The sequence below is a fragment of the Hylobates moloch genome, unplaced genomic scaffold, assembly GCF_009828535.3.
Source record: "Hylobates moloch isolate HMO894 unplaced genomic scaffold, HMol_V3 SCAFFOLD_8, whole genome shotgun sequence".
Classification (NCBI taxonomy): Eukaryota; Metazoa; Chordata; class Mammalia; order Primates; family Hylobatidae; genus Hylobates; species Hylobates moloch.
The window spans coordinates 113,230,233-113,253,663 of record NW_026652283.1 but is presented as its reverse complement, the minus strand read 5'-3'; the positions used below and the strand labels follow the sequence as shown (position 1 = coordinate 113,253,663).

General features: G+C 36.6%; 1 protein-coding gene across 9 annotated transcripts in view; it reads right to left on the bottom strand.

Moving 5' to 3' along the window:
• MSR1 (macrophage scavenger receptor 1) overlaps window positions 1–23,431 on the bottom strand; it is a 741,681-nt gene that overhangs the window by 462,690 nt on the left and 255,560 nt on the right. The gene's annotated exons all lie outside the window — the stretch shown is intronic.

The window sequence follows — 23,431 nt, the reverse complement described above, 5'->3', positions numbered from 1 at the left end:
AGTAAGGGAAATGTTTAAAAAGAGAAACGCGAAGATAGAAAAATGAAGTCAGCATGGGTTGTGTTTTGTTTAGGTTTTAAGCAGACATGGAAATACAGTGTCTCGGAGTGGAAAGAATTTAAGTTTAGTCAGACGAGAAATGCTAGAGGCACCTGTCTGTTGGAATGCATTTAAGAGGTAAGGTAACTGAATTTGTGTTAGATAAATTTTTCACATTTCAATTCAGGGAAGTATGATTGAATAATCTACTCAGGAAAACCCCTGGACTTCGAATAGATTTAGGCTATTTTAAATCATATATTATTCTGTACTCCTACAGTACTCTTCCTGTAATATTCCATCTTGAGGGAATCTCAAGGGAAAGAGCATGGGATTTGAAGCCAAACATTACTGGGGGTAAAGCCAAGCTTGAGTAATTGCTTAACCTCTCTTAGCCTGAATTTCCTTATAGATAAAATGGATACATAATTATAGCATCCATATAGGATTTATTTTTAGGATTAAATACAATGATGTGTGTGAGGTTCCAGGCTAGGAATGTCCTACGTGGTATCTTCTCAGACAATGATGATTATAGAATAGATATAATTGAGAATGTGAATGTACTATTAGTTTCAGCATCTCCATTATTCCCAGTATCTAAAATAGGGCATTTAACTGTTTTCTCTTTTAATGGAATGATGGCATCTTCTTTCTGTTCTGTATCTCATTACCTGAGTGTTACTGCAAACAAACAAACAAAAATGATCCATGTCAAACAGCAGTGGGAGTGCATGGTAAGGTAGCAGTCCCTGCAATTTGTTAAAAGATCCATAAAATGTAATCAGCAACCATCTAAGTGATACTTCTGTTTTTAATGAGAAAGCTCGGTCTGTAATGGAGTGTTTCTCTTTCTCAGACTGTGGCTGAAAATTTGCTCTTAAAATGAAAATTTGCTTTTAAAATAAAAACCACAAAGTAAAAGGTACAATTTTCATGAACAAAAGAAAAAGTACCTGTGATATATTTGTTTTTAGCTTTAAGACAAAAATCTCACTTTCTGTTAAAATATGTTGATGTATTATGGACACAGTGGTCCTCAAATTTATATCTGAATCAAATGTCTGAGTTTGCTAATCTCTTCACTGTTTCCTAAACATTGTCTTCCGTTCTGCTGAAATAATAAATGGGTAAATAGTCATATGTGAGATTATTGCATCTTTAATATGCCAGCACCTTCTGTCTTAGAGGCATATTGTGCCAGATGGAATGTTTTATAAACCCTATAACGGACAAATTACATTAGATACCCTGGCTAGCACAGCGACACACAGCACCTTGATATAACTCAATTTCATCTTTACCTACATCTCAACCATTGCATTTTAAATCAGCAATAGGATAGTGTAAACTATTATGTATGAAATGTCTGAATACAATTATAAATCTGTCCACTATGTTTGTAAAAAATTCAGCCTCTGTTAATTATCTTCATAGCACTATTTACCCTAATTTTCAAGCCTTACAATAGCAAAGCAAGATTACTTTATAAAAAATTCTTATTAAAAGACAGCATCCCTTTTTATGGGTATTCCAAAGATTATGAGTGGAAATAATTAAAATATATTTAAATCATTGTTTTGATATTGCAGTTAAGTAAATGAATTAGTGCAGGGATTTTTAAAAGGAATGTTTAAAAATTAGTACCTTGAAGATTGAAGAAAAGGTTAATAACTTCTACTATAAACTATTATGGGTTTTTCATTCTTAAAGACAAAATGTGTTTATTTTTAACATGTAAATGGGGAAAGTAACTGTACTCAGGAGAAAACAGAAACTAAATAGACAGACAGATAATAGGTAGGTTGGTGGATGACTAGATAGATGGGTGGATAGATGGATGGATGGGTGAATAGATAACACTGTAAAGTCAAAAATTATATTTATTTTTCCAGTTGGAATACAAAACACATTCTTATATAGCCTGAGTGCTTAATATAAATAAGCACTTCTAGTTTATTTTTATCCATTTATTTGTATAATTATTTTATGTTTTTAAGTTTCAGGGGACATGTGCAGGATGTGCAGGTTCGTTACGTAGGTAAACGTGTGCCATGGAGGTTTGCTGCACCAATCAACCCATTACCTAGGTATTAAGCCTAGAATGCATTAGCTCTTTCCCTATAGTCACTTCTAGTTTAAACGCTTTGCTGAGGATGTTGTTTTAGAGAAGAATTAACATCAGAAGTTGCCAACAGTTAAAATATTTTAAAAAACGATTTACTATACAATGGAATTTTGTCCATCCCCGACCATCACAAAGGCCTTTGTATCCACTATTGACCAATCAATTAATTTCCAGGACACATCTCTGGAGGTCTAAATGGAAACACCAAGGATTCACAACATGCCCTCCTTACCTCCTGTGAAGGAGAGCTTCTATATGAATATGTTTCCATTCCCAAAACAAGGCAATAATTATTTTTCCTCATGATGTAGCTTGCCTTTACAGTCTAGTTAATTAAGCAATTTACTAGAAAGCAAGAAAAGCTTAGGAAACGCCTCATGAACTTGTGGATTAAATCATTGTCTCGATTGTACACTCCTTAATCTCATGAAGGAGACAATGGAATTTATAGCAGCATGACTAAGTGCAGAAATTGACAACCTTTTCTTTTCAACTGGTGCACTAAAATACAATTTCAATATGCTGGTGATGGTGAGTTAATTAAAACATAAAGCACTAGTAAACTATGTAAATAATAAATGGAATAAATTACAATCAAATTTCTAAAATCTGTCTTTTAAAAAAATGGTTATTCAGTAAATGTATAATTAAAAATATGTGATTAAAATATACTGTACAAACAAATCTGGCCAATAATTTAGCAAAGTATCTTTTTAAAAATAACTCAATAAATTACAACTTTTCTTTTGCTGAATTAGCTCTTTGAGAAAGAAAAAATATATATGACTAATTTTTAACTTCAGTTATCCTAATTTAATGACTACCATTTATAACACAAAAGCTGATCTAATTAGATAGATAGTGGATCTCTTTTTAAAATGTTTCTTTTTATTATAATATTAACATAAATAGTTTTTAGACACTACTAAAACATGAAAAAATCCATAAACTCAACAGCCTAACATAATCATCTATGGCATTTGGTTGTATTTTTTTGACTTTTTTTCTATTCACCTTAAGAAAATGTCATACAGTCAGCCAGTTTATTCACATTTTTCTTATTTTCTGTTCTATAGTCAGCATTTTGAGTTTATTCTTCTTTGTAATACTCAATTTTAATGGCTTCAGAATATTTGATTTGATTCTGGGAGGCATGGAGCCAGATGACAGAATAGAAGCCCACACTGCTCATCCTCTCCACAGGAACACCTATTTTTAACAACTCTCTGCACATAGAAAAGCACCGTCACAAGAATCAAAACTCAAGTGAGCAATCACAATACATCTTAATATTGAAAGAGGCATTGAAAAGGGTCAGAGAGAGAGTCTTGAATCTACATCATCACCTCTCCCCCATCTTCCCACCCCTGCAGGAGCCACGTGGCATGAAGAATCTGTGCACTTGGGGGAGGGAGAGCACAGAAACGGAAACTTTACATGGAACTCAGTGTTGCCCTGTCATAGGGTAGAGCAAAGCCAAGCTGGGCTCAGTCACTGCCCACTCATGGAGGGAGCATTTGTACAAGACTTGGCCAGAAGGGAATCACCCGTCTCAGCAGTTGAAACTTGAATTTCTTGCAAACCTTGCGACCACCGACCAAAGTGCTCTGGCATTCTAGGTAAACTTGAAAGGCAGTCTAGGACGCAAGCACTACAATTTCTAGGCAACTCCTCATGCTGGACTGGGCTCAGATCCAGAAGACTAGGTTGGCACATGACCTAAGGAGACACTAGCTGAGGTGGCTAAGGGAGTGCTTATGACACTCCTCCCACATGAGTGCACCCTGCAGCAATGAAAGTTACTGCTTCCTTCTGCTTAAGGAAAGGAGAGCAAGAGATAAAGAAGACCTTCTCTTGCATCTTGGGTACCAGCTCAGTCACTAGACAGGACACCAGGCAGAGTCATGAAGCTCTCATTTCAGGCCCTAGCTCATGGACCACATTTCTAGACACACCCTGGGCCAAAAAGGAGCTTGTTGGCTTGCAGGTAAGGTCCTAGTCCTCCAGGATTCATCACCTGCTGACTATAGAGCCCACTGAATAACCAGCAGTGATACCAACATAGTATTCTGTGAGCCTTGGGCTCTGGAATAAGCTGACTACACGTATGACCCAGCACATTGCCAGTTATAGCAACTAGAGTGAAAGACTCCATCTTCTTAAGAAAAGCAGAATGAAATGTGAAGGGAACTTTGTCTTGCAAGTTAGATAACAGCTCAACCACAGTGGGGTAGAGCAACAAGCAGGCCGTTTGGGTCACCAAGTCCAGGCCTAGGCTCTTGGACAGCATTTCTGGACCTTCCCTGGGCCGGAGGGGGGCCTGATGCTCTGGAGGATTAGTCCCAGCCATTGCAGAATTCACCACAAGCTGACTGAAGTGCTCTTGGTGTTTATGTAAACGTTGGCAGTGGCCTGGCAGAACTCCTTTAGACCAGTGATGGTAGTGTCTACAAAGAGAGCCTCCTCTGCCTCTGGAAAGGTGAGGGAAGAGTAGGTAGGACTTTGTATTGTGGTTTGAATGCCAGCTTAGCTAGATTAGAATAGAATATAAGGCAAATTTCTAAAGTTTTTTTACTTTAATGCCCAGCACCCAGACAGCATCTCTGGACCTGCCTGGGTCCTCGGGTAACTCATCACCCTAAAGGGAAGGTCACAAATTTGGCTGGCTTCATCATCTGATGATTGCAGAGGTCTGGGGCCTTGAGCGAACATAGAGGATAGCCAGGTAGTGGTTACAGTGGGGCTTGGGCAAGCCACAGTGTAGTGCTGGCTTCAAGTCTGACCTAGTGCAGTCCCTCTGGTGGTGGCCTTAGGGATGTTTGCATCACCACATCCCCATTTTCAGTCTGTTCAGCACAGACAGAGAGACTTCACTTGTTTGGGAGAAAGTAAGGGAAACAACAAATTTTCTGCCTGGTAAACCAGAGAATTCCTCCAGATCTTATTCAAAACCCACAAAGGAATACATCTATAAGTCTGCAGAACAGCATTATTGGGCTTCGGGCCCAAGTCTATTTGAATACCTGGAAAGTCTTCTCAAGAAGGATGAGCACAAACAAACCCAGACTGTGAAGACTACAAAAAATATGTAACTCTTCACTGCCCAGACACTGTCAAACATCCACAAGCATCAACACATCCAGAAAAACATGACATCACCAAACAAATGAAATAAGGTACCAGGGACCAATCATGGAGAAACAGATATGTAATGTTCCACACAAAGAATTCAAAATAGCTGTTTTGAGGAAACAAAGACATCCAAGATAACACAGAGAAGAAATTCAGAATTTGATCAGATAAATTTAATAAAAATATTCAGATAATTAAAAAGAATCAAGCAGAAATTCCAGAGTTGAAAAATGCAGTTGACATCCTGAAAAATGCATCAGAGTCTCAGTAGCAGAATTAATCAGACAAAAGAAAGATTCATGAGTTTAAGACAGGCTGTTTGAAAATACACAGTCAGATGAGACAAAAGAAAATAATAAAAAAATATAAAACACGACTACAGATTTAGAACACAGCATCAAAAGGGCAAATTAAGGGTTATTGGCCTTAAAGAGAAGGTAAAGAAAAAGATAAGGGTAGAAAGTTTATTCAAAGGGGTAATATCAGAGAAGTTCCTAAACCTAGAGAAAGATAACAACATTCCAGTGCAAGAAGGTTATAGAACACCAAGCAGATTTATTCCAAAGAAGAATACTTCAAGGCACATAATAATCAAACTTCCAAAGGTCTAGGATAAAGAAAGGACCCTAAAAACAAGAAGATAAAAGAAAAAAATAACATAAAATGCGGCTCCAATACATCTGGCAGCAGACTTTTCAGTGGAAACATTACAGGATAGGTGAGGGTGGCATGACATGTGCTGAAGGAAAAAAAAAAAAAAAAAAACTTCTACCCTAGAGTAGTATTATCTGATGAAAATATTATTCAAGCATGAAGGAGAAATAAAGACCTTCCCAGATAAACAAAAACTAAGGGATTTCATCAACACTCAACCTGTCCTGCAAGAAATGCTAAAGGCAGCTCTTTAATGAGCAAGAAGAAATTATCTGAAGGTACAAAACTTCCTGGTGATAGTAAGCACACATAAAAACTCAGAACATTATAACACTGTAATTGTGGTGTGTGAACTACTCTTAAGAAGAAAGACGACCTGATTAACCAACCCAAAGGAGTAACTACAACAAATTTTAAGACATAGACAATACAATAAGATATAAAAATAAACAACAAAAAGTTAAAAAGCTGGAAGATGAAGTTAAAATGGGGAGTTTTTATTAGTTTTCTTTTTGCATTCCTGTTTGTTCATGCAATCAGTTTAAGTTGTTGTCTACAGTTTAAAATAATGAGTTATAAGATACATTTGCAAGCTCCATGGTAACCTAAAACCAAAAAAATACAATAGATACACAAAAATTAAAAAGCAACAGACTAAATTATATCCCCAGAGAAAATCATCTTCACTGCTGGAAGATGGGAAGGAAGAAAAGAAGGAATGCCACAAAACAACCAGAAGACAAATCACAAAATGGCATGAGTAAGTCCCTACTTATCAATAATAACATAAACAAAAATAGATTATTTCTTGAATAAAAAGACATCCAGTGGTGGAATAAATGAGAAAAACAAGACCCAATGATTTGCTGCTTTCAAGAAACACACTTTACCTATGAAGATAAACAGACAGAAAATAAAGGAAAAGAAAATATTACATGCCATTGGAAACCAAGAAAAAAAGCAGGAATAGCTATACTTATGTAAGACAAAATATATTTCAAGACAAAAACTGTAAGAAAATACAAAGATGGTCATTGAATATAAAGGGGTCAATCCAATGACAGTATATAGTGATTGTAAATATATTAACATATGCGCAGAACACTGGAGCACTCAGACATATAAAGCCAATATTATTAGAGCTAAAGAAAGAGATAGACCTTAACACAATGATAAGTGGAGGCTTCAACACCCACTTTCAGCATTGAACAGATGTCCCAGACAGAAAATCAACAAAGAAACATCAGACTTAATCTGTACTATAGACCATATGGACCTACTAAATATTTACAGAACATTTCATCTGAAGGCTGCATAACACACATTATTTTCCTCAGCACACTGATTATTCTCAAGGATAGACAATAAGTTAGGTCACAAAATAAGTCTTAAAATATTTTTTAATGAAATAATATCAAGCATCTTGTTTAATCACAATTAAATAAAAGTAGATATCAACAAGAACAGGAATTTAGAAAACTATAGAAACACATGGAAATTTAACAATATGCTCCTGAATGACCATGGGACAATGAGAAAATTAAGAAAAAAATTGAAAAATTATTTGAAACAAATGATAATGGGAACACAACATACCAAAACCTATGGAATACAGTGAAAGCAATACAAAGAGTGAAATTTATAGCTATAAGTGTCTACATCAACAAAGAAGTAGAACTTCAAATAAGTAACCTATTTATGCATCTTAAAGAACTAGAAAAGCAAGAGCAAACCAAATCCAGTGTTAGTAGAAATAAAGAAATAAATATCAGGGCAGAATAAATAAATTTAAATAAAAAACACAATACAAAAAAAAAAGCAAAAACAGAAAGTTGTTTTTTTTTTAAAGATAAAATTGATGAACCTTTAGCCAGACTACTGAAGAAAGAAAGGGAGAAGACCTAAATAAATAAAATCAGAGATAAAAAAGGAGACATTACAATGGATAGTGCAGAAATTCAAAGGAACATTGGTGGCTACTATGAGCAACTGTATGCCAATGAATTGGAAAATCTACAGGAAATGAATTAATTCCTAGACATACAATCTACAAATATTGAACCATGAAGAAATTCACAACCTGAACAGATCAATAACAAGTAATGAGATCAAAGCCATAATAAAAAGTCTGACAGTAAAGAAACGCCCAGGACCCAATGGTTTCACTGAGGAATTTACATAAACATTTAGAGAACTAATACCAATCTTACTCAAACTATTCTGAAAATTGAGGAGGATAGAATATTCCAAACTCATTCTAGAAAGTCAGTGTTACTCTGATACCAAAACCAGAAAACAAAACATAAAAAAAAAAGAAAACTACAGGCCATTGTCTCTGATGAGTATTGATGCAGAAATTCTCAACAAAATACTAGCAAATTAAATTCAACAGTAGATTAAAAAGATCTTTCATTATGACCAAGTGGGATTTATCTCAGAGATGCAAGGATGGCTCAACATACGCAAATCAATCAATGTGTTACATCATATCAACAGAATGAAGAAAAAAACTATATGATTACTTCAATTGATGTGGAAAAAGCATTTGATAAGATTCAACATTCTTTCATAATAAAAATCCTCATAAAACAAGGTATAGAAGGAACTTACCTCAACATAATAAAAGCCATATATAACAGACTCACAGCTAGTATACTGAATGGGGAAAAACTGAAAGCCTTTCCTCTAAGATCTGGAACATGACCAGGATACCCATTGTCACCACTGTTATTCAATATAGTACTGGAAGCCCTAATTAGAGCAATCAGATGAAAGAAATAAAAGGCAACCACATTGGAAAGGACGTCAAATTATCTTTTTTGGCAGATTATATATTATATTTGGAAAAACCTAAAGACTTCACCAAAACAACTAAACAACTATTAGAATTTATACACAAACTTAGTTAATTTACAGGATACAATATTAAGGTACAAAAATCAGTAGCACTTCTATATGCCAAAAGTGAACAATCTAAAAAGAATACAGAAAAGCAATCCCATTTATAATAGCCACAAATAAAATTAAATACCTAGAAATTAATTTAACCAAAGAAGTGAACGTTCTCCACAATGAAAATTGTAACACGCTAATGAAATAAATTGAAGGGGTCACCACAAAATGGAAAAGCTATTTCATGTTCACATAATGGAAGAATCAATGGTGTTAAAATGTTCATACCATGCAAAGCAATGAACAGATTCAATGCAATCACTATAAAAATACCTATGACATTCTTTACAGAAATAGAAAAAAAATCCTAAAAGTAATATGGAAGCACAAAAGACCCAGAATAGACAAAGCTATCATAAGCAAAAGAACAAAATAGGAAGAATAACATTACCTGACTTCAAAATATATGGCAGAGCTGTAGTAACCCACACAGCATAGTACTAGCATAAAAACAGACACACAGACCAGTGGGACAGAATAGAGAACCCAGAAACAAATCCACACATGCACAGTGAACTCGTTTTTGACGAAGGTGCCAAGAACATACATTGGGGAAAGGACTATCTTTTCAATAATGGGTGTTGGGAAAACTGGATATTCATATGCAGAAGAATAAAACCAGACATCTATCTCTTGCCATATACAAAACTCCAGTCAAAATGGATTAAAGCCTTAAATCTAAGACATCAACCTATTAAAACTACTAAAACAAAACATTGTGGAAACTCCAGGACATCGATCTGGGCAAAGATTTCCTGAACAATACCCCACAAGCACAGGCAATCAAAGCAAAAATGGACAGATGGGATCACATCAGGTTAAAAAGCTTCTGTCCAGCAAAGGAAACAAGTAACAAAGTGAAGAGACAAACTACAAAATTGGAGAAAATATTCGCAAACTACCCATTTGACAAAGGATTAATAACCAGAATATATAAGAAGTTCAAACAACTTTATACAAATAAATAATAATCCAGTTTAAAAATGGGGAAAAGATTTGAACAGACATTTCTCAAAAGAAGACCTACAAATTGCCAACAGATGTATGAAATGGTGATCAGTATTACTGATCATCAGAGAAACGCAAATCAAAACTACAATGAGATATTATCTCACCCGAGTTAAAACGACTTATATCCAAAAGACAGGCAATAAAAAATGCTAGGGAGGATGTGAAGACAAGGAAACCCTTGTAGATCATTGGTGGGAATGTATATTAACACAGCCACTATGGAGAAAAGTTAAGAAGTTCCTCAGAAAAGCAAAAATAGAGCTACTATGTGATTCAGTAATCCCACTGCTGAGTATACACCTAAAAGAAATCAGTATATAAAGGGGATATCTGCACACTTTTTTTGCAGCACTATTCAAAATAGCAAAGATTTGGAAGCAGACTAAGTGTTCATCAACAGATGAATGAATAAAGAAAATGTGATACATACACACAGTGGAGTACTCTTCAGCCCTAAAGAATGAGATCCTGTCATTTGCAACAACACGGTTGGAAATGGAGGTCATTATGTTACGTGAAATGGGCCAGGCACAGAAAAAAAAAAAAATAGCATGTTCTCACTTACTTGTGGGATGTAAAAATAAAAACAATCAAACTCATGTAGATAGAGAATACAAGGATTGTTACCAGAGCCTACAAAGGGGAGTAGGACGGTGAGAGAGGTAGGGAGGCTTAGTGCCTAAAAAAAAATAAATAAATAATTAGAAGTAATAAGCAATATCGAGTATTTGATAGCACAGCAGGCTGATTATAGTCAAAATAATTTAAATAGACATTTCAAAATAACTAAAAGAGTACAATCAGATTGTAACATCAAAGATAAATGCTTGAGGGGATGGATACTCCATTTTTTATGATGCAATTATTACACGTTGTATTTCTGTATCAAAATATTTCATGTACTCCATAAATACACTTAGTATGTGTCCACAAAAATTAAAAAATAAAAAAACTTAAAGTTTATTCTGTACCCTATTCTTTTAAAATATTTCATCCTGTGGTTTTAAACCATTCCTTTATTATTGGAAGTGGGCATTTTCTTATCTGTTGGTTTTGTTGTAATTTGAATAGAATTACCATTTTTGAATGGTTTGTAAGAAGTAGAATTTCTAGCTCAGAATGCATGAACTTGGAATTTTTCTTAGTTTTCTGTTATGCTTATTTCTTATTAGACCTTGAACAAAAGATACTTAGACCACACTTTTAAAATGCATAAGTGAATAAACAACATTATTGTCAAGGTGTTCTTTCCATTTTTGAAATGTTTCCAAATAAGCTTGTGAAAGCTATGGATTCAAAGGAACTAAATTGGACTCCACGGACTTCCTCTTCCTTACTTTGTGGCCTGCAGCAAACTGTTTAATTTTTCTTAGCTTTTGTTTTTCCAAGTATACAAAAATACAGTATTAGTATTTACCTTTTGAGACTTTCGAATATTAAACAAGAAAATGCATGAAAAGTACTTTGTATAGTGACTGGCAAATTGTCTCAGTAGCGTTATTCATTCCTTAAAAACTGACATTGATATTGATGATTATATCTCATTAGTCTCTCAAAAAAATTTCATTAAATTTCATATTTTTAAAAATCTTCAAAAACACATTAATTTAAAATTAATGCAACTCAGCTAAAATGTGCTAAGAGGTCTTAAATGGACTGGACATTTCCCTCCTGGAATTGGTCAATAGTTTGGGCATCTTATAAACTCTCTGGGGCAGTTCTCTGTATGATTGATTGAACTGGCCAGGTAGTCAATCTGAATTGACTCTTAAAAGAGTATTTATCAAATAGATGTGCCTCTGAGTGGCGTCTATGGCTGTAGGCATTCACATCTCACATTCCCACATTGACATGAGGATGTAATGTGCTCCTCTCAAGCTTTAATTTGGCAAGAAATCTCTGCCTCTTAAAGAAAGGATGTGACAGCTGTCTGAGGAGGCATGCAATGTAAGGGAGGAATTATACATCTGCAAAGACAGGGCTCTGCTCTGTCATTACCATCATCATCATTTAATATTTATCAGGGCATCCACACTGTGCTGGGTGCTTTCCAGGCTGCAGGCATCACTACGCCACAGAAGAGAGAACCAGATGAAAGATGAAACTAACACCCAGGCTCCATCAAATGGACATGCAATATTTACAAAGATGCTACTCATTTCCGAGGTTTGAGGTTGTACATGCTGGTGGGAAACTTCCCTGCCTGCAATAATGGGCTTCAAAAGAAGTAAAGGTGAGGTTTGAGAATCTTTTTAAGCAATGACCTTGCTATTGCTTAAAAAGATATATTGCTATTTTTAGAGTAGGCTTTCTCTCTCTTTCTTATTTTTCTCTAGAGGAGGAGTGGACAGTGTAAATGGATGTCTTATTTCTTAAGTATCATATTTAAAGTGCTAAATCACTGAGAACCATTCATTTCTGAGAGGTTACTGTACAGTAACAGCAAATAGTCTCTGCTGAAGTAAAGACTTATATTTTGATGTGAGACACAATCAATCAGCCATTTTAAATTTGATTGTATATTTTTGCTATAATAATGTATTAATGTTTTTTATTGTAAAGCTAATAGGCATTCTTTGGAGAATTTATGGAAAGTATAAATAATGTATAAAGAATATAATAAAAGCTGCTTTCCTAAATATAGCATGTTTAACATTTACTGTACTTTATTTCTTTATAGTCATTTTTCCATTTAGAAAAAGTTTCTTTCTGGAAACTTCTAATTTTCCTTTCATCATTAAAATGTAGGTGATCTTGGCCGGGCGCGGTGGCTCACGCTTGTAATCCCAGCACTTTGGGAGGCCGAGGCAGGCGGATCACGAGGTCAGGAGATCGAGACCACGGTGAAACCCCGTCTCTACTAAAAATACAGAAAATTAGCCGGGCGTGGTGGCGGGCGCCTGTAGTCCCAGCTACTCGGAGAGGCTGAGGCAGGAGAATGGCGTGAACCCGGGAGGCGGAGCTTGCAGTGAGCCGAGATCGCGCCACTGCACTCCAGCCTGGGGGAGAGAGCGAGACTCCGTCTCAAAAAAAAAAAAAAAAAAAAATGTAGGTGATCTCTTTCTTTATTTTTAATATCTAATTAATAAAAAATTCTTTATGATAGATAACTAGAAATTATATTCCTAGGACAAAAAAAGCTCACCCATATTACATTTTGATGGACAGAAACAAATTCTTGAAACACGCACACACTAAAATCCATTCCCAAAACAAGTATATGAGAATTGAATCTATTTATGCCCTTACAAAACCTGAATACTAAGTGTTAAATTTTATTATGGTTAAGTGTGATATTTTATTGTTTTCCATAATTTTTGATTCCCTGATAATTAGTTAGTTCAAGAATTCTTTCGTGTTTATTGTCCATTTTAGATTCATATTATGCAAATGTATTATGTATTTTATCACTTAAAATTTGACTCTCTGTTTATATTTTCTAGTGTTAAGGTAAAAATTGCTTTTAAGTTAAACATGTAAGGACGAGTTTATCCAAAGCTATTGCAATAGCAGAGAGAGAGGTCAGAGCTCAGTCTGAAGTCAACTGTGCTAAATCAGAAGGTGGAGACTTTTTAAGCCCTGGAGATTGTGTACAACGAAGGTTATCTGTGTTTGATAATTAGCTTTAACCCTTAAAGAAGCAACTTGTCTCATATCTAAATAAATGGGAAGAGAAAGTTTTACAACTTGGAACAAGGCACCCTCTTTTTCTCTGAAGTTAGGCTCCAATCCACTCATAGAAACTGAGGGATACGAGCACTGTCTCCCCTGATAATTATATTCTGAAAAGATGTTTCCAAGTCCTTGAGAAAGACATTTCTGGATTCTAAAATTGGCAAGAAGATTTTAAAAAAAGATTTACATATATTTGTAAAGAATTTTTAAAAAGAATTTATAATTTACAAATTTTATAGAGAAAATGCTCTGTGAAAAGGAAGACCAGGGCCTAGAGTCCGAAAGAAGTCTGTTCACAAGTTTAGCACAGCTCAGGGGAACATTAAGGCTATCTTGGTCATAGATGACCATTTTCTTGACATACACATTGAAAATACATGTTTTCTCCAGAACTGCCACTTACATTTTAACTGTATTTATGTCCTTTTAAAAATGTATATGCTTTCAGAAGAATTTTAAGATTGCTTAAGTTATTAAAGTTTCTGTAATTTGCGTTGGGTATAAAAGGCTTTATTTTGAAAATATAGTCTCTTCTGTTTTCTAGCACATTAAAAATATATTTTCTCCAAGTTTTGTAGCTAAATATCATAATACCATTTATTCAATAGTCCATTTCTTTTTCTCAAAGTGTAAATGCCAGCTCTATTTTATACCATGCTGTGTTTATATAACTGTGGGCCTACTGCTAATCTCACTCCAAAAATCTGTTTGTTTATAATTCACGGATGAGGAGTAGACAACTATGCAAAGAACAGAGAGTAGAGTATTAAGAAAACAGAAAATATAAAAGTCCTGAAATGGAAAGACTTCACATTTTAAGAATGAATAGGTGATTGGTACGGCTAAAGTATAGTAAGTTAAGAGAAGGACAGTTCAAGATGAAATTAAGAAGCCTGGGGTAAAGGAGGGAGGAACCAGGATGGCTAATTATATGCAGCCAGGAAGAGCTTCTCCCACCGAGGGACCAGAACATTAAGAATACCATCACACTCTGAGCACCTCTTTAGAAGGAAGTCATTGAGAGTGGACAGAGAGAGGACACAGAACCCAGGCTGAAGGGGAAGGAAGTTGGGAACCATGCACGGGGTTGCTAAACACCAGGACTCGCTCCTGACCTCAAGTGGGTCCTGGGGAAGGTTTGAGTTAAATAGACATGGAGTAGCTCACTCTCACCACAGACCTCCAGAAACCTACCTGCAGGAGACCCCACAGCCTCCACAGACATTTGAGTTGTCAGGGAGAACAGCTTGGAGAGTCGGCAGGGACAGTATTCCAGCCTGCATAAAGCCCAGAGGGTCTGGCTCAGGAAAGTCTAGAGTGGAGCACAGCCAGAGATACTCAACCCCCAAGGCTCACCATGCTCCTGTAGCTGGCCTTGGCCTTTGATGACACTTGGACCTGAAGAGAACAGGGCTATCCTGCCCATGGGATGTGGCCAGTCTGACTTGAGTGCCCCTCTCTATGTCAGTCTCTACCTGGGTTACTGCCTGGCCACACCCACTTGCAGTGCAACTTCAAATGCCTAACCAGGGCACATCACAGAAGTGACTGCCATAGCTCCTTTGGTGACAGATCCTGCCTAACCACCAGAGAGCTTCTCCAGAAGGAACCCCACCAGCATGTACCCAACTGCAACCTCCTCCCACAACTTTGTCAGTGTGTACTTGCCTGTAGTCTCCCACCACTGCTTAGCCGGCATGCCCATGTGGACACTGCTGCTCCACCAACACAGGCACTCATGTGTGTGCATGGACTCTGCTGCAACCATTCTTCCCCTGTGGGCATGCATGTTGGTAGGCCCCACTGCCACCACTCTGACAAAGCACTTTGCCAACATTACCCTATTAGAGTGTTGCTGCCAATGGATTGAGGACACATTGGCCCCTCCATGCAGGAGGTGCTTAACCTTGAGGTACCAGAGAACAAAGCCATGGGACTGGTCCTAGTCCCCCCAAAATAGCACATGCAGCCCAGGAGTGCTGAGCTGAGACTTGGTTCACTAAAATCATCTAGAAGTGAAACCAGTCAACTGCAGTCAACTTATACCATATTCAAACCCTCAAGAGCAGCAAATAATGTAAAGCAAAAGGCCCAATGAAAGGACAGCAACTTCAAAAATTATAGGAACATCAGGCCACAAAGATGAGAAAGAATCAGTGTTAGAGCTCTGGCAATTCTAAAAGCCAGCATCTTCTTACCTCCAAATAACCACACTAGTTCTTCAGCAATGTTTCTTGGCCAAACTGAAAAGGGTAAAATGACAGACATAGGATTCGGAATGTAGATGGCAATGGAGATAATCAATATTAGGAAGAAAGATGAAACAAAATCCAAGGAATCTAAGGAATCAAGTAATATGATTCAAGAGCTAAAAGACAAAATAGCTATTTTAGGAAAGAGCCAAACTGATCTGATAAGGCTGAAAAACTCACTACCAGAATTTTATAATATAATTGGAAGTATAAATAGCAGAATAGACTAAGCTGAGCAGAGCTTGAAGACTGATTCTTTGACTCAGCACAGTGAAACAAAAATTTAAAAAAAATTTAAAAAAAGTAACAAACCTCTAAGAAATATGGGATATGTAGAGAAACCAAACCTATGACCAGTTGTTGTCCTTGAAAGAGAGAGAGAGAACAAGCAACTTGGAAAACACATTTCAGGCCATTGTCCATGAAAACATCCCCAACCTTGCTAGAGAGGTCAAAATCAAATTCAGAAAATTCAGAGAGCTCCTATAAAATACTATATGAGAAGACTATCACCAAGGCATATTGTCATCAGACTCTCCAATGTCAAAATGAAAGAAAAATTGTTAAAGGCAGCTAGAGAGAAGTGGCAAGTCACCTATGAAGGGAAGCCTATCAGGCTAACAGCAAACCTTTCAGCAGAAACCCTACAAGTCAGAAGAGATTGAAGGCCTATATTCATCATTCTTAAAGAAAAGCATTTCCAAACAAGAATTTCATTTCCAGCCAAACTAATCTTCATTCACAACGGAGAAATAAGTTTCTTTTACAATAAAGCAAACGCTAAGGAAATTGATTACCACTAGACCTGCCTTACAAGAGGCCCTCAAGGGAGTACAAAAGATGGCAACAAAAAACCATTACCAGCCACCAAAAAACACACTTCACTACATAGGCCATTAACACTATAGAGCAACTGTACAATCAAGTGTACATAACAACTAGCTAACACTATGAAGACAGGATCAAATCTGCACATATCTCTATTAACCTCAATTGTAAATGGGCTAAATGCCACACTTAAAAGGCACAGAGTGGCAAGTCAGAGAAAGAAGAAAGACGAAACTGTATGCTATCCGTATGAGACCCATCTCACATGCAGTGACACCCATAGGCTCAAGTAAAGAGATGGTGAAAGATCTATCAAGCAAATAGATAACAAAAAAGAGCAATGGTTGCTATTATTTCAGACAAAACAGACTTTAAATCAACAAAATTAGAAAGGATAAAGCGGGGCATTACATGATAAATGATTCAATTCAACAAGAACCCTTAACTATAAGTACCCAGCATCAGAGCACCAAGATTCATAAAACAAGTTCTTGCAGACTTATGAAGAGATTTAGATAACCACACAGTAATAATGGAGAACTTCAACATCACACTGACAGTATTAGACAGATTGCTAAGGTAGAAAACTAACAAAGATATTTGGGACCTAAACTCAACACATGACCAAACAGACCTAACAGACATCTACAGAGCACTCCACCCAACAACAGAATAAACATTCTTCTCATCTTTACATGGCACATGCTCTAATATCAACTACATGCTCAGCCATAAAGCAATTCTCAGCAATTTTTTGAAGAAATAATACTAACCACACTGTTGGACCACACTGCAATAAAAATGAAAGTCAATTCCAAGAAGATGTCTCAAAATGATACAGTTACATGGAAATTAAACAATCTGCTCCTGAATAACTTTTGGGTAAACAATGAAATTAAGACAGAAATCAAGAAATTCTTTGAAACTAATAAAAATAAAGATAAAACATACCAACTTCTTTGGGATACAGCTAAAGCAGTATTAAGAGGGAAGTTTATAGTGCTAAAGGTCTGCAAGAAAAAGTTAGAAAGATCTCAAATTAACAAACTAACATCACACCTACAAGAACTAGGAAAACAAGAACAAACCAACCACAAAGCTAGCAGAAGAAAAGAAATAACCCAAATTAGCACAGAACTGAAGGAAATCCAGATGCAACAAATCATATAAAAGTTCAACAAATTAAACAATTTGTTCTTTGAAAGAATAAATAAGATTGATAGATCATTAGCTAAACTAATACAGAAAAGAAAAGATCCAAATAAACACTGTAAGAAATGACAAAGGGGATGTTACCAGTAACCCCACAAAAAAATAAAAAATCCTCATAGACTGTGGCAAACACTTATATGTATAAAAACTAGAAAACCTAGAAAGAATGGATAAATTCCTGGAAACATAAAACCTCCCAAGCTTGAACCAGAAAAAAATTAAAATCCTGAACAAATCAATAATTAATACCAAAATTAACTCAGTAATTAAAAAACCTGACAACCAGAAAATGCCCTGGACCAGATGGATTCACAGCCAAGTTCCATCATATGTATAAAGAAGAGTAGGTAAGAATCTTGCTGAAACTATTCCAAAATATTGAGGAGGAAGGACTCCTCCCTAACTCATTCTAGGACACCAGCATCATGCTGTACCAAAACCTATCAAAGACACAATGAAAAAAAAAGGCTTCAGGCCAATGTCCCTGATGAACATAGATTCAACAATACTCAATAATCGATGATACTCAATAAAAGACTAGCTAACCAAATCCAGCAGCACATCAAAAACCTAATCCATCACGATCAAGCAGGCTTTATTCTTGGGATGCAAGTTTGCTTCCATATAGGTAAATCAATAAATGTGATGCATCACATAAATAGAAATAAAAATAAAAACCACATGTTCATCTTAATAGATGCAGAAAAGGCTTTTGTTAAAATTCAACATCCTTTCATGTTAAAAACCCTCAACAAAACAAGGCATCAAAGGAATATACTTGAAAACAATAAAATCCACATATGAAAACCCAACAGCCAACATTATACTGAACAGGCAAAATCTGGAAGCATTCCCCTTAAGAACGAGAACAAGACAAGGATGCTCATTCTCACAACTCCTGCTCAATATAGTACTGGAAGTCCTATCCAGATCAATCAGTCAAGAGAGGGTAATTAAAGGCATTCAAATAGGAAGAGAGGAAGTTAAACTGTTTATCTTTACAGACATTATAATTTTACACCTAGAAAACACCATATAGTCTCTGCCCAAAGGCTCCTACATCTGATAAACAATTTTAGCAAATCTTCAGTATACAAAATTAATATAAAAATCAGTAGCATTTCTATACACTAATAATCTCTAAGTGGACAGCCAAATCAAGAATACAATCCTATTCACAATAACCACAAAAAGAGTAAAATGCCTATGGATACAGCTAACCAGGAAGTGAGAGGTCTCTACAATGAGAATTATAAAACAATGCTGAAAGAAATCACAGATGTCACAAACAAATGGGAAAAAAATCCATGTTCATGGATAGGAAGAACAAATATTGTTAAAATGGCCACACAGTCCAAAGCAACGTACAGATTTAATGCTATTCCAATAAAATGACCACCAACATTTTTCACAGGATTTTGTTAAAACTATTCTAAAATTCATATGGATCCATTGAGGAGCCCAAATAGCCAATGCAGTCCTAAGCAAGAAGAACAAAGCCAGAGTTATCACACTACCTGACCTTAAACTATATTACAAGGCTACAGTAAACAAAACAGCATGGTACTGGTACAAAAACAGACACATAGACCAATGGAAAAACATGAAGAACTGAGAAATAAAGCTACACACCTAAAATGCACATGTGATCTTTGACAAAGTCAACATGAACAAGCAAGAGGGAATAGAATCCCTATTCAATAAATGATGCTGGGATAGCTGGCTAGTCATATGCTGTGGATTGAAACCAGACCCTCTCTTTACACCATATACAATAATCAAATCAAGATAAAGACTGAAATGAAAAACCTAAAATTATAAAAACCCTAGAAGAAAACTTAGGAAATATTACTCTGGACAGAGGCCTTGGCAAAGATTTCATGACAAAGACTCCAAAAGCAATTGCAACAAAAAAATTGGCAAGTGGTACCTAGTTAAACTAAAGAGTTTCTGCACAATAAAAGAAACTATCAATACAGTAAACAGAGAGCCTAAGGAATGGGAGAAAATATTTGCAAACTATGCATCTGACAAAGGACTAATATCCTGAATCTATAAGAACTTTAATCAAAAAGCAAAACACCAACATCATCATTAAAAAAATGGGCAAAGGATATGAACAGATGCTTCTCAAAAAGAAGACATACACAACGGCTAAGAGACATATGTAAAAATGCTAAACATCACTAATCATTAGAGAAATGCAAGTCAAAACCACTGTGAGGTACCATCTCACACCAGTCAGAACGGCTATTTATTAAAACAGATGCTTGCAAGACTGCAGAGAAAAGGCAATGCTTTCGCACTGTTGATGGGAATGTAAATTAGTTCAGCCACCATGGAATACAGTTTGGACGTTTCTCAAAACTTAAAGCAGAATTACCATTTGACCTAGCAACCCCATTACTGGGTATATTCCAAAGGAATATAAATTATTCTACCATAAAGATACATGCATGTCTATGTTCATCACAATAGCAAATATATGAAATCAATGTAGATGTCCATCGTAAGTGAACTGGCTAAAGAAATGTGGTACATACACAGCATGGAATACTATGTGGTCATAAAAAGGAACAAAATCATATCCTATGCAGCAATATGGATGCAGCTGTAGGCCATTTCCTTAAGCAAATAAACGTAGGAGCAGAAAACCAAATACTGCATGTTCTCACTTATAAGTGGAAGACAAATATTGAGTTTCTATGGACACAAAGAAGGGAACAATAGATACCAGGACCTACTTGAGGGTGGAAGGAGTGAGAGGGTGAGGATCAAAAAACTACCTATTGGATACTACGCTTACTACCTGGGTGAGAAAATCATTTGTACACTAAACCTGAGTGACACACAATTTGCCATTGCAACAAATCTACTCATGTATCCCCTGAACCTAATATCAAAGTTGGAAGGAAACAAAGAAAGAGAAGATGGTGGCACAGATTTTGCAGGACCCTGTAGTCACTGCCAGCTGGTAGTCTCTCTGCTTGGTGAAACTCATAAGTAGTGTAGGTGGACAAATCTCTGGTCACTGCTCCTCTGGAGAAGACTGAATATAGATAAGTTCTTTCCCTTCTTCAGGCCACCCATGACTTCTTACTTTCTTAGACCAAACAGTCATGTCTGCAATAGGCGAACTTCTTTAGGATGATCAGGCAAATTTCTGAACAGTATAGTTTGCAGGAAAGGAGGTGGGAAGTCTACCTAAATCACTTGATTCCTATGATTGAGGCTTGGCCTAATGAAGGAGATTTACCAGGAGAGATGACCTCCTGGTGATCAACTGAAGAAGCTCAGGGGCTTCTTTGAGAATGAGGGATGAGGCAAGCCATCTATGCTCAGGTTTTTGTAGGGCCCACTAAAAGATTTTACTGGTGGCATAAAATAAATTATTATAGGGTGCATCAAGAAAATAGCATGTCCCTTTGCTGTCTTTGTTGAGTCTTATAGTGGGACAAGATGTACATGATGTGAGAGAAGACATCACAGATTTGGGAGAAACTCAGAAACCAAGGAGAGAGTATATTTGATAACCCAATAAGGACTAACAAAAGAGAAAAAGAAAGCGCTGCAAAAAGTAGGGTGAAATGGGAAAAAGAGACAAGAATCACATGTAAGCAAATGTGGCATGATTTACTGGGAGCAGAAACATCCCTAGAAAAAAGTAAACAAGCAGCATAATGCTACATTAGAAGCTTTACGGAGGAAACTACAGCTGAACAGCAGTTTCAGCTTTTTCCTTCTGCTCCTCCAGCTGAAGAGAAAGACAACTCTGCTTCTCCTTCTAATGGCCCAGCCTATCTTCAGTGGATTTTACCCTGGCCCTTCAAGATTAGTAGCTGGGCCAAGGTTCACCCCACGTTTGAGAAATAGGGGAGAAATTGATGCCCTATATTTAGTTCACCATTTACTAGTTCCCCTCAAATTAGGAGACAACTTGCCACAGTAGATTCTGAGGTGGAATGTACTTTAACCCATGAAAATTCAGGAAGACACCCTGGTCAATGGGCTGCCATTAATGGTTATGGGGGACGAACAATCCAAGTAAAAAGGACTTTAATACATCTAGGTATTGGAAGAGCTCCCCCAGCCTTATATTTGGTGTTTATTTCCCCTATCCTAGAAAACATTTTAGGCATGGATATTCTGCTAAGAAAGACTTTTCAAACTTCAGTGAGATAATGCAGATTGAAATACCTATAGTAAAGCCTGTTGTCAGGGAAAGGCAAAATGGGAATGCATTTAACTCCCTGCCCCTAGGTGGGCTGTCAACATTAAACAATACAAATTGACTGAGGAGTATGCTGAAATAAGTGCAACTATTGAGGAGCTGGCAGAGGTGCATATTATCTGCCCAGCTCAAAGCCAGTTTAACAGTCCTGTCTAGCCTGTATACAAACTAGGTGATACATGAAAGATGACCATGGATTACTGGAAATTGAATAAGGTAACCCTGTCCATGCATTCTGCAGTTTCAAATTTTACTCAGGTAGTCAACCACATAGTGTCAGTGCTGCAGAGAGCATGCTGCCTTAGATTTCGCTGACGCCTGGCTGGGTGTGGTGGTTCACACCTCTAATCCCAGCACTTTGGGAGGCTGAGGTGGGTGGATCACCTAAGGTCAGGAGTGCGAGACCAGCCTGTCCAACAAGGGCAGCCTGTCCTACATGGTGAAGACCTATCTCTACTAAAACTACAGAAATTTGCCGGGCATGGTGGCGCATGCCTGTAATCCCAGCTACTCAGGAGGCTGAGGCAGGAAAATCGCTTGAACCCATCTTGGCTTTCTTGCATTTATTATATTGATGACATTACCTTAGACTTTGAGTGTTATAAGAAAGCCTTACAGCACTGTGTGCTCATCTGTGGGAATGGGGATGGGTTATAAACCCTCAAGATTCAGAGCTCAGGGTCTCAGTGAAAATTTTGGGGGTTACATAGCCAGATAAGACTCATTTGGTACTAGGTACAGTACCAAACTGAAAAAGTCTGACAATTTTTAACTCTGAAAATGGTAAAGGAAATCCAAATATCTTTGTGTCTTTTGGATTATTGGAGAGCATTTATCCCCACTTAGCCCAATGTTTGAGATCACTATATAGACTTATTATAAACGGGGCACATTGGGCCTGGACACATCACAGCAAGAAGCTTTGAACAGGATAAAGTGCTAATATGACAGGTAGAAGCCTCAGGAACACTTTTAGAGGATATAGCGTTGGATGTTACTGCTACTCAAGGTATGAGCTGGACCTTGTGACAACCAAAGTATGGTAAATTAGTCCTTTAAGGATTTTGATCACCATTATGGAAAAGAGCTGAAACCAGACACTCTCTCACTGAACAAGTGCTAGCTGTATATAATGTTTTACAGTAAGCAAGACTGTTAACAAAGACTCTTCGTGTAACTGTGAGAATGGATCTACCAATCAAGGGATAGACAGGAGGATTGTTTAAATGACTCCCTTCTGCTATAGTCCAAACATTTTCTTTGAATAAATAACATGTCTATTTGCAACAACAAAACATCTGGCAATTAGTCCATTAG